We start from the raw sequence: 11006 nt of genomic DNA, 5'->3' as shown, positions 1-11006 counted from the left end.
ATTTGGGGGATTTTTTCCTGTTTGGGGAGAATTCCTGAGGGATTTGGGGGATTTTTCCCTGTTTGGAGAGAATCCTTAAGGAATTTGGGGGAATTTTTTTCCTGTTTGGGGGAGAGTTCCTGATGGATTTGGGGGATTTTTCCCTGTTTGGAGAGAATCCTTAAGGAATTTGGGGGATTTTTTCCTGTTTGGGGGAGAGTTCCTGATGGATTTGGGGGATTTTTCCGTTTGGAGAGAATCCTTAAGGAATTTGGGGGATTTTTTCCTGTTTGGGGGAGAGTTCCTGATGGATTTGGGGGATTTTTCCCTGTTTGGAGAGAATCCTTAAGGAATTTGGGGGATTTTTTTCCTGTTTGGGGGAGAGTTCCTGATGGATTTGGGGGATTTTTCCGTTTGGAGAGAATCCTTAAGGAATTTGGGGGATTTTTTCCTGTTTGGGGGAGAGTTCCTGATGGATTTGGGGGATTTTTCCCTGTTTGGAGAGAATCCTTAAGGAATTTGGGGGAATTTTTTTCCTGTTTGGGGGAGAGTTCCTGATGGATTTGGGGGATTTTTCCGTTTGGAGAGAATCCTTAAGGAATTTGGGGGATTTTTTTCCTGTTAGGGGGAGAGTTCCTGATGGATTTGGGGGATTTTTCCCTGTTTGGAGAGAATCCTTAAGGAATTTGGGGAATTTTTTTCCTGTTTGGGGGAGAGTTCCTGATGGATTTGGGGGATTTTTCCCTGTTTGGAGAGAATCCTTAAGGAATTTGGGGGAATTTTCCTGTTTGGGGGAGAGTTCCTGATGGATTTGGGGGATTTTTCCCTGTTTGGAGAGAATCCTTAAGGAATTTGGGGGATTTTTTTCCTGTATGGGGGAGAGTTCCTGATGGATTTGGGGGATTTTTCCCTGTTTGGAGAGAATCCTTAAGGAATTTGGGGGACTTTTTCCTGTTTGGGGGAGAATTTCTGAGGGTGTGGGGACTTCTGGAGAGAATCCTTAAGGAATTTGGGCGATTTTCCCTGTTTGGGGAGAATTCCTGAGGGATTTGGGGGATTTTTTCCTTTTTTGGAGAGAATCCTTAAGGAATTTGGGGGATTTTTCCTGTTTGGGGAGAATCCTTAAAAAATTTGGGGGATTTTCCCTGTCTGAAGAGAATTCCTGAGGGATTTGGGGGATTTTTGGTGTTTGGGAAGAATTTTTGAGGGTGTGGGGACTTGTGGAGAGAATCCTTAAGGAATTTGGGGTTTTTTTCCTGTTTGGGGAGAATCCTTAAGGAATTTGGGGGATTTTTCCTGTTTGGAGAGAATCCTCAAGGAATTTGACAGATTTTCTCCTGTTTGGGGAGAATTCCTGAGGGATTTGGGGACTTGTGAAGAGAATCCTTGAGGAATTTGGGGGATTTTCCCTGTTTGGAGAGAATTCCTGAGGGATTCGGGGGATTTTTCCTGTTGGGGGAGAATCCTGTGGGAATCTGGGGGAGTTTCCTTGGGATTTTCCAAATCCAAAATCCTGGGATTTGGGATGTGGCTCCATTCCGGGCTGGACACTTGGCAAAGGGATCCTCTCAAGCGCCACTGCTTTAACCTGGGACAGCAATTAATTATGCTAATTAATTCTGCTGGCTAATCATGCTGATTAACTATGAATAATTAATTATTACAATAATGAAGATGCAGAATCCTTTGGAAGGAAATCCCAGATGCCGCTGGGGGCGTTTTCCCGCTCTCCTGGTGCTCAATCCAGGCCTGATCCCAAACCTTGGGATTTTGTTGGGAATTTTTCCAGCTCAGTCCTTGGATTCAGTGTTCTCCAGGGGATGATCCATTCCTGCTGGATTTGGGAATTCCTGCTTTTGGGCCACTCGGGGATTTTTGGGATGAGCCACAGGGATGGGGACAACTCCTGCCAGTGGAAAAATGGGATTTTTGCTTTGGGAAATCCCTGGAATTTGAGCTCCAGAGGCATTCCCAAATTCCAGGCACCAGCCTCAACTTCTCCCCTGGATCTTGGTCCTGCCTGAGGAATTCTGGGAATTCCAAATAGCTGGAAAACGACTTTATTCCTGGCTGGGTTTCCCTCCTGCAGCTTTTCCATCTGTGCCTGAGGGTCCTAAATCCATGGAAAAGTCACTGTCACCCCCTGGAATTCCAGCTTTTCCTCCTGGATCCTAAATCCATCCCAAATCCATGGAAAAGTCACTGTCACCCCCTGGAATTCCAGCTTTTCCTCCTGGATCCTAAATCCACCCCAAATCCATCCCAAATCCCTGGAATTTCAGTGTCCCCTCCCTGAAATTCCAGCTTTTCCTCCTGGATCCTAAATCCATCCCAAATCCCTGGAATTCCTCTGTCCCCCTGGAATTCCAGCTTTTTTTCCCCAATTTTTTTATGGGAAAATGAGAACAAAACTCTTGGATCTCCTCCCACCCGGAGAATCCACATTTCCTTTGCCCTGGGCTTCAAAGCTTCCAAGAGGAGAATTTGGGATGGGAAGAAATCCATTTATCCCATGGAATAATCCCATTTTTTCTGGGAATTTTGGGGCAGCTGGATTTGCTTTTATCTCCATAAAAACCAACGAGATTCTGGTGGAGTTTTCAGGGATAAAATCCAAATCTTGGAGAGGTTCCTGTGCCAAAAAATTCCAAATTTTTCCTCTTTATTATGAAAGATAAAGTTATTTTCCTCCTGGCCAAGGAATTCCAGTTGAAATTCCTATTTTTTTTTTTTTGGCGGATTTGGGAGATTCCAACTTGGAATTTTGATAATTTCCAATTTTCTGCTGCTGGGATTTTTTTTTTTCCCTTCCCCGGTAGGAAATTTTTATCCTGGAATTCAGAATTCCTGAGGATTTTCCAAATTCCTGAGGAATTTCTGAATTCCAAAGAGTTAAAAAAAAAAAGGAGGAACTATGCAAATAATTCCAAGGAATTGCAGCTCTGGAGCTGGGAATTCCTGGGTGTTAATTCCTGTCCTGCTTAATTGCTGAAATTTTAATTTATTGAAGGATCAGCTCCTTTTTCTGGCTCTTCTCGTGTGGGATTTGCTTTAATTGTTGTCTAAAAATGGGATTTGTGTCATTAAAAATGGGATTTGTGGAATTAAAAATCTAAAAATGGGATTTGTGTCATTAAAAATGGGATTTGTGGAATTAAAAATCTAAAAATGGGATTTGTGTCATTAAAAATGTAAAAATTGAGTTCTGTGTGTGGTTAAAATCGAGTTTTTCTCAGTGATTTTCACCCAGAAAACGTGAAAATCCCAAAGTTTTCACCCAGAAAACGTGAAAATCCCAAAGTTTTCACCCAGAAAAGTGAAAATCCCAAGGTTTTTACCCAGAAAATTGAAAATCCCAAAGTTTTCACCCAGAAAAGTGAAAATCCCAAGGTTTTTACTCACTTTTGGGGCGTGGTTCAGCTTTGTCATCGCTGTGAGCTCCTGGCTGAGTTTGTGGGGTTTGGGGTTGGGTTTGGGGTTGGGTTTTGTGGGTTTAGTGTTGGTTTTATGGGTTTGGGGTTTGAGTTTTGTGGGTTTAGTTTTGGGTTTTATGGGGCTGAGCTTTGGGGGTTTCATTTTGGGTTTGGGGCTAAGGTTGGGTTTTGTGGGTTCAGGTTTGGGGTTGAGGTTTGTGGGTTTAGTTTTGGGTTTTATGGGGCTGAGCTTTGGGGGTTTAGTTTTGGGTTTGGGGCTGAGGTTGGGTTTTGTGGGTTTAGTTTTGGGGTTGAGGTTTGTGGGTTATTTTTGGGTTTGGGGTTAAGGTTTGGTTTTACGGGTTTAGTTTTGGGTTTGGGGCTGAGGTTGGGTTTTGTGGGTTCAGGTTTGGGTTTTTGGGGTTGAGCTTTGAGGGTTTGGGGCTAAGGTTTGGTTTTATGGGTTTAGTTTTGGGTTTGGGGTCAAGGTTTGGTTTTATGGGTTTAGTTTTGGGTTTGGGGCTGAGGTTGGGTTTTGTGGGTTCAGGTTTGGGTTTTTGGGGTTGAGCTTTGGGGGTTTGGGGCAAAGGTTTGGTTTTATGGGTTTAGTTTTGGATTTGGGGTTTGAGTTTTGTGGGTTTAATTTTGGGTTTTATGGGGTTGAGTTTGGGGGCTTAATTTTGGGTTTGGGGCTGAGGTTGGGTTTTGTGGGTTTGGCTTTTGGAGTTGAGTTTTGTGGGTTATTTTTGGGTTTTATGGGGTTGAGTTTGGGGGTTTAGTTTTGGGTCTGGGGTTAAGGTTGGGGTTTAATCTGGGGCTCTGGTTTAATTTTGTGGGCTTAGTTTTGGTTTTATGGGTTTAAGTGCTGGGTTTGAGTTTTGTGGGTTCAGTTTTGGGTTTGGGTTTTGTGGGTTTAGTGTTGGTTTTATGGGTTTAGTTTTGGGTTTTGGGGTTGAGTTTTGTGGATTTGGCTTTGTGATTGAGTTTGGTGGAGTTGGGGTTAAGGTTTGGGTTTAATTTGGGGTTTTGTGGTTGAATTTTGTGGGTTTAGTTTGGTTTCGTGGCTTCAGTGTTGAGTTTTGGGCTTGGGTTTTATGGGTTTAGTGTTGGTTTTATGGGTTTAGTGTTGGGTTTGGGCTTGGGGTTTTGTGGGTTTGGGGTTGGGTTTTGTGGAGTCAGTTTGGGCTTGGAGTTGAGCTGTGGTTTTGTGGGTTTAATGTTGAGTTTTCTGGGTTTCTCCTTCCTTTTCACATCCAGTTCCCTTCCCAAAGCTCTGCTTTGGGTTCAAACCAACAAAACTCTGCTTTTAAACTCGGTTTTAACCCCCCAGCGTTTCCTGGATTTGTATCTTTGTAAAAGTGCCAAAATAAAGAGATTTAAACTTTGCTTTTTTGGCTTTTCAGCTTTTTCTTGGGCTTTGATTAGAAAATAAAACAGGGGAAAAATGTTGGGAAAAATCAAATTCCAAGCCTGTGCTGCCCCTCAGGGAGGGCTGAGCAGGGAAATTTCCTTGTGGAAAATCCCTGAATTCCAGAGGCTCTGGAATTGGGAGAGCTTTAATTAGGAGTGAGCAATTAGCACGGGCTTAATTAAGATGTTTACATCGAGCAGGTAAAGCCAGGCTTTAATTCCCTTTTTCCCTCCCTGGTGCCCACTGGGATGGGATCTGGGAAATTCCCACTGCAATTCCCAATTCCCTGTCCCAGCGAGGCCATTCCCACTGTGGATTTTGGGCTGATTTCTTTGGAATTTCCTTTTAATTCCATGGATTTCCTTGGAATTCCATGGATTTCTTTTGGATTTCCTTTGAATTCCATGGATTTCTTTGGGATTTCCTTTGAATTCCATGGATTTCTTTGGGATTTCCTTTGAATTCCATGGATGATTTTGGAATTTCTTTTTATTTCACAGATTTCCTTTAATTCCATGGATTTTTTTTTTTAATTTCATGGATTTCTTTGAATTTCATGGGTTTCCTTTTAATTCCATGGATTTCCTTTGGATTTCCTTGGAATTCCATGGATTTCCTTGGAATTTCTTTTTTATTTCATGGATTTCCTTTAATTCCATGGATTTCTTTTAAATTTCATGGATTTCCTTGGAATTTCATGGATTTCCTTTTAATTACATGGATTTCTTTGGAATTTCATGGATTTCCTTTTAATTACATGAATTTCTTTGGAATTACATTAATTTCTTTGGAATTTCATGGATTTCTTTGGAATTTCATGGATTTCCTTTTAATCCCACTAATTCCATGGATTTCTTTGGAATTTCCTTTTGATTCCATGGATTTCTTTTGGATTGCCTTTTAATTCCATTGATGTCTTTGAAATTTCCTTTTAATTCCATGGATTTCCTTTTAATTCCTTTTCAACTCCACGGATTTCCTTTTAATTCCACATCTTTCCTTTAATTCCATTCAATGAAATTTATTTCTTTAAAAAAAAATTTATTTCATAGATTTCTTGTTGATTTCATGGATTTCTTTTCATTCCATCCTTGGAAATCCCTGGAGCTGTGGCCACTGGGGGGAGTCGAAGGCAAGGAGAGTCCCGGGAAGTGGAGCTGGGAGCAAGAATTCCAATAATTCCTGGGAACAGGTGAATCCTCCTGAATCATCCCACGGAATCCTGGAAGAAACCAGGTCATTCATTGCCTTTGGATCAGCAAATTCGGGATTTTGCCTTTGGATTTTTTGCCTTTTTGCCCCTGGATCAGCAAATCCTGGGATTTTGGCCCTGGGAAGTTGAGCTGGGAGCAGTTTTCCAAGAATTCCCAGGAACAGGTGAATCTTTCTGGACCTCCTCATCCCGTGGAATTCCTGGATAAAAACCAAATTGTTAATTGCCTTTGGATCAGAAATCCTGGGATTTTGCCCCTGGATCAGCAAATCCTGGGATTTTGGCCCCAGGGAAACTGAGTTGGAATTGAGATTTTCCAATAATTCCTGGGAAATCTCCCTGGAGCTGCTCATGCCACAGAATCCTTGGGAAAACCCAATTTGTTAATTGCCTTTGGATCAGAAATCCCTGGATTTTGCCTCTAGATCAGCAAATCCCAAAAATTTTGGCCCCTGGATCAGCAATCCCAGGATTTTGCCCCTGGATCAGCAATCCCAGGATTTTGCCCCTGGATCAGCAATCCCAGGATTTTGCCCCTGGATCAGAAATCCCCAAAATTTTGGCCCTGGATCAGCAATCCAGGATTCTGCCCCTGTATCAGCAATCCAGGATTTTGCCCCTGGATCAGAATCCCAGATTTTGCCCCTGGATCGGAATCCCGGATTTTGCCCCTGGATCAGCAATCCCAGGATTTTGGGCCTGGATCAGCAATCCCAGGATTTTGGGCCTGGATCAGCATCCCAGGATTTTGGGCCTGGATCAGCAATCCCAGGATTTTGGGCCTGGATCAGAATCCCAGGATTTTGGGCCTGGATCAGAATCCCGGATTTTGGGCCTGGATCAGCATCCCAGGATCTTGGCCCTGGATCAGAATCCCAGGATTTTGGCCCTGGATCAGCATCCCAGGATCTTGGCCCTGGATCAGCATCCCAGGATCTTGGCCCTGGATCAGAATCCCAGGATTTTGCCCCCGGATCAGAATCCCGGATTTTGGCCCAGGGAACGGAGCTTTTCCCGCGCATTTCCCGGGAATGCTCGGGAGCTGCTCATCCCTGGGAAAAGCCGGTTCGTTAAGTGCCCTAGGCCGGGCTTTAGTGAGCCGAGCCCAAGCTCCGCTCTCTTATCTGCTCCGATAAGCTCCCAACGTTCGCGGGGCGTTGCCAGCGCGGATAAAAAATCCCGATTTTATGGATCCCCCGGAAAGCCGAGCTCTGCTGGGGCTCTTGGCTCGGCCAGGACAAATCCAGCTCCAAAAACTTCCTGGGATTAGAAGAAAGCTTCCCCAAGGCTTAAAAAACCCTTTAAAATAGCTTTAATTTACTACAAACGTATCTTTAATTTATTACAAAAGTATCTTTAATTTATTACAAAACTCTGAATCAGTGTTGAAAGTGATAATTTGTATTTTGAGGGGATATTTCCTTTTTTTCTGGAATATCCTGATTATTATTATTATTATTATTGTTATTGTTATATATTTATTTATTATTATTATTTCCTTTTAATCTGGGCTATTATTGTTATTATTTATTATGTTTATTATTATTCCTTATTTTTTATTCTTCTTCCCTTTTTCTCTAGAATATTATTATTATTATTATTATTATTATGTTTTTCTCTGGAATATCATTATTACTCCATTTTATTTATTATTATTATTATTCCATTTTATCTGGAATATACTTATTATTATTTATTAAATTTTATTTATTATTCCTTATTTATTATTCCTTATTTATTATTCTTCTTCAACCCATTTTCTCTGGAATATCCTGATGGTGATGATGATTATTATATTTTATTTATTATTATTCTTCCCTTTTTCTCTGGAATATCCCGATGGTGATGATGATGATGATTATATTTTATTTATTATTATTCTTCCCATTTTCTCTGGACTATCCCGATGGTGATGATGATGATTATTATATTTTATTTATTATTATTCTTCCCTTTTTCTCTGGACTATCCCGATGGTGATGATGATGATTATTATATTTTATTTATTATTATTCTTCCCTTTTTCTCTGGAATATCCTTATTTATTCTCTATTTCCAGTTCATTATTGAGGGCGGACGCTCCCAACTTGGTGAATTCCACGTTCACCACGGCGAGTATACAAAATAATAAAAATAAACCAGTAAAACCGAGGAGAAAACATGGCATTTTTGCTGCTTCCTCCCCATAGCCAAGGTTTTTTCCAGCTGTTTTTCCTGCTCCAACGACGCAGAGGCAATTAAAAAAGTCGGTTTTAATGAAGCTTTAATTGTGCAGGTGCTCGGCAGCTCCCAGGGTGGAAAAGGGCAGGTGCTGAGAGGGGAAAAAAAAAAAAAAAAAAAAGATAAATTTAACTTTAACAAGGACAAACACCATAAAAACACCGGGATATTTGTGGTGGGGCTCAGCTGGCACTGCCAGCCCAAATAAAAAAAAAAAACAACAAAAAAAAAAGATTTTCTCCTGGGATTTGGGGTGGGAATAAACACAATAAATCAATTTCTCATCCAGGAGGGAGCTTGAGGGTGAAAAATGGGGATGGGGCAGAGATTCTTCAAGCTTTGGATGGGATATTTGGATTTTTTGGGGGGGTTTTGCTCAGGATTCCTCACCCCAGGAGGAAAACATCCCTTAGAAATCCAATTTTTTCATGGAATGAGCCCTGGGATTGCTCAGAGAACAGAACCCTGGAAAAGCCCCACAGAAATCACCCAGCCCCGTTTTCCTGCTGGCCTTTGTTCCAGCTCCTCCCTCAATTTCCCAGCTGCAGAAACACTGGGAAAAATCACTTTACGCTGGGTTATTTCCACCGCCGTTGGTTTAAAAGTTGTTTTTTGAGGAGTCTGGGTGCAGTTTGGGGTCTGAGCCCAATTTTCCTGCTTTTTTTGACTTCCTCGCGGAGCTGAGGGCATTTGCGCCTTTTTCCTTGGTCTGGATTTTTCAATATTTCCTTTGTGTTTTGAGGTGAATTCTCCCAGTTTGTGAGGGGAATGTTCCTGAATTTCAGTCCTCAAAGAGGCAAAAATGGTGAAAATAGCAATAAATTGTTGTTTTTACCAATTTCAGTGATCAGAATTGTGAATTATTTTTCTTTCAGCCCTTCCGAGGGGATTTGGGCCTTTTTCCTTGGCCTGGATTTTTACAATTTCCTTTTTGTTTTGAGGTGAATTCTCCCAGTTTGTGAGGGGAATTTCAGTCCTCTAAGAGGTAAAAATAATAAAAGTAACAGTAAATTGTTATTTTTTTCCAATTTTGATGGTCACATTTGTGAATTACTTTTGTTTCAGCCCTTCTGAGGGCATTTGGGCCATTTTCCTTGGCCTGGATTTTTACAATTTCCTTTTTGTTTTGAGGTGAATTCTCTCAGATTGTCAGAGGAATTTCAGTCCTCCAAGAGGTAAAAATAATAAAAGTAACAGTAAATTGTTATTTTTTTCCAATTTTGATGGTCAGATTTGTGAATTACTCTTGTTTCAGCCCTTCTGAGGGGATTTGGGCCATTTTCCTTGGCCTGGATTTTTACAATTTCCTTTTTGTTTTGAGGTGAATTCTCTCAGATTGTCAGAGGAATTTCAGTCCTCCAAGAGGTAAAAATAATAAAAGTAACAGTAAATTGTTATTTTTTTCCAATTTTGATGGTCAGATTTGTGAATTACTCTTGTTCCAGCCCTTCCGAGGGGATTTGGGCCTTTTTCCTTGGCCTGGATTTTTACAATTTCCTTTTTGTTTTGAGGTGAATTCTCCCAGTTTGTGAGGGGAATGTGTCTGAATTTCAACCCTCAAAGAGGTAAAAAAAATAAAAATAACAGTAAATTGTTATTTTTTCCAATTTTGATGGTCACATTTGTGAATTACTTTTGTTGCAGCCCTTCTGAGGGGATTTGGGCCTTTTTCCTTGGCCTGGATTTTTACAATTTCCTTTTTGTTTTGAGGTGAATTCTCCCAGTTTGTGAGGAGAATTTCAGTCCTCCAAGAGGTAAAAATAATAAAAGTAACAGTAAATTGTTATTTTTTCCAATTTTGATGGTCAGATTTGTGAATTACTTTTGTTCCAGCCCTTCTGAGGGGATTTGGGCCTTTTTCCTTGGCCTGGATTTTTCAATATTTCCTTTGTGTTTTAAGGTGAATTCTCCCAGTTTGTGAGGGGAATTTCAGTCCTCTAAGAGGTAAAAATGGTGAAAATAGCAATAAATTGTTGTTTTTACCAATTTCAGTGATCAGAATTGTTAATTGCTTTTGTTCCAGCCCTGAGGGGATTTGGGCCCTTTTTCTTGGCCTCGCGTTTTTCGAATTTCCTTTGTGTTTTGAGGTGAATTCTCCCAGTTTGTGAGGGGAATATATCTGAATTTCAACCCTCAGTGAGGTAAAAAGAATAAAAATAACAATAAATTGGTGTTTTTACCAATTCCAGTGATCACAATTGTGAATTACTTTTGTTCCAGCCCTCCTGAGGGAACTGCGCTGCTTCAGCCACAGGCCAGGGAAATGATTTCTATTTTAAAACAAAGCAGAAAACAAACTGAGCTCAGAGGATTAAAGTTCCTGAAGATCCACTCTCCCAGCTCTGTTATCTCCTCATTTTTCCAGGAAAATCGTTCCAATCCTTTCCCCTCATCCCCTCCACCCCTGGAAGCCGGGAAATGATGGGGAAAAAATGAGAATTTCCCCCATTTCCCCTCTCAGTAAAAAAAAAAAATCCTCTCCCACGAAATAAATAACAAACCCAACCAAGCAGAGCCTTGGAGCGTTTTCCTCGCCGGGAGCCGAAGTTAAAAATTATTCAAAGTAAAAATTCCTGGCCTGTGAAGCGGAGGCTCCGACTGTACCAGGCAAAGATTTCCACCAGCGTTCCCTGGAGATAACAGAGCAGGAAGAAATCCCAAATTCCATCGGCAGCTCCCATTCCCACCTCCTTTCCCTTCTTTTTCTCCTTTTGGGATCCGCATTTGGCCTCTTCTCCTGGGTTTTCTTGGAGTTTAAAGGACAAACAGG

The sequence above is a fragment of the Anomalospiza imberbis genome, chromosome 23 (assembly GCF_031753505.1).
Source record: "Anomalospiza imberbis isolate Cuckoo-Finch-1a 21T00152 chromosome 23, ASM3175350v1, whole genome shotgun sequence".
Lineage (NCBI taxonomy): Eukaryota > Metazoa > Chordata > Aves > Passeriformes > Viduidae > Anomalospiza > Anomalospiza imberbis.
The sequence above is the reverse complement of the archived record's forward strand: the minus strand, read 5'-3'. Positions refer to the sequence as shown.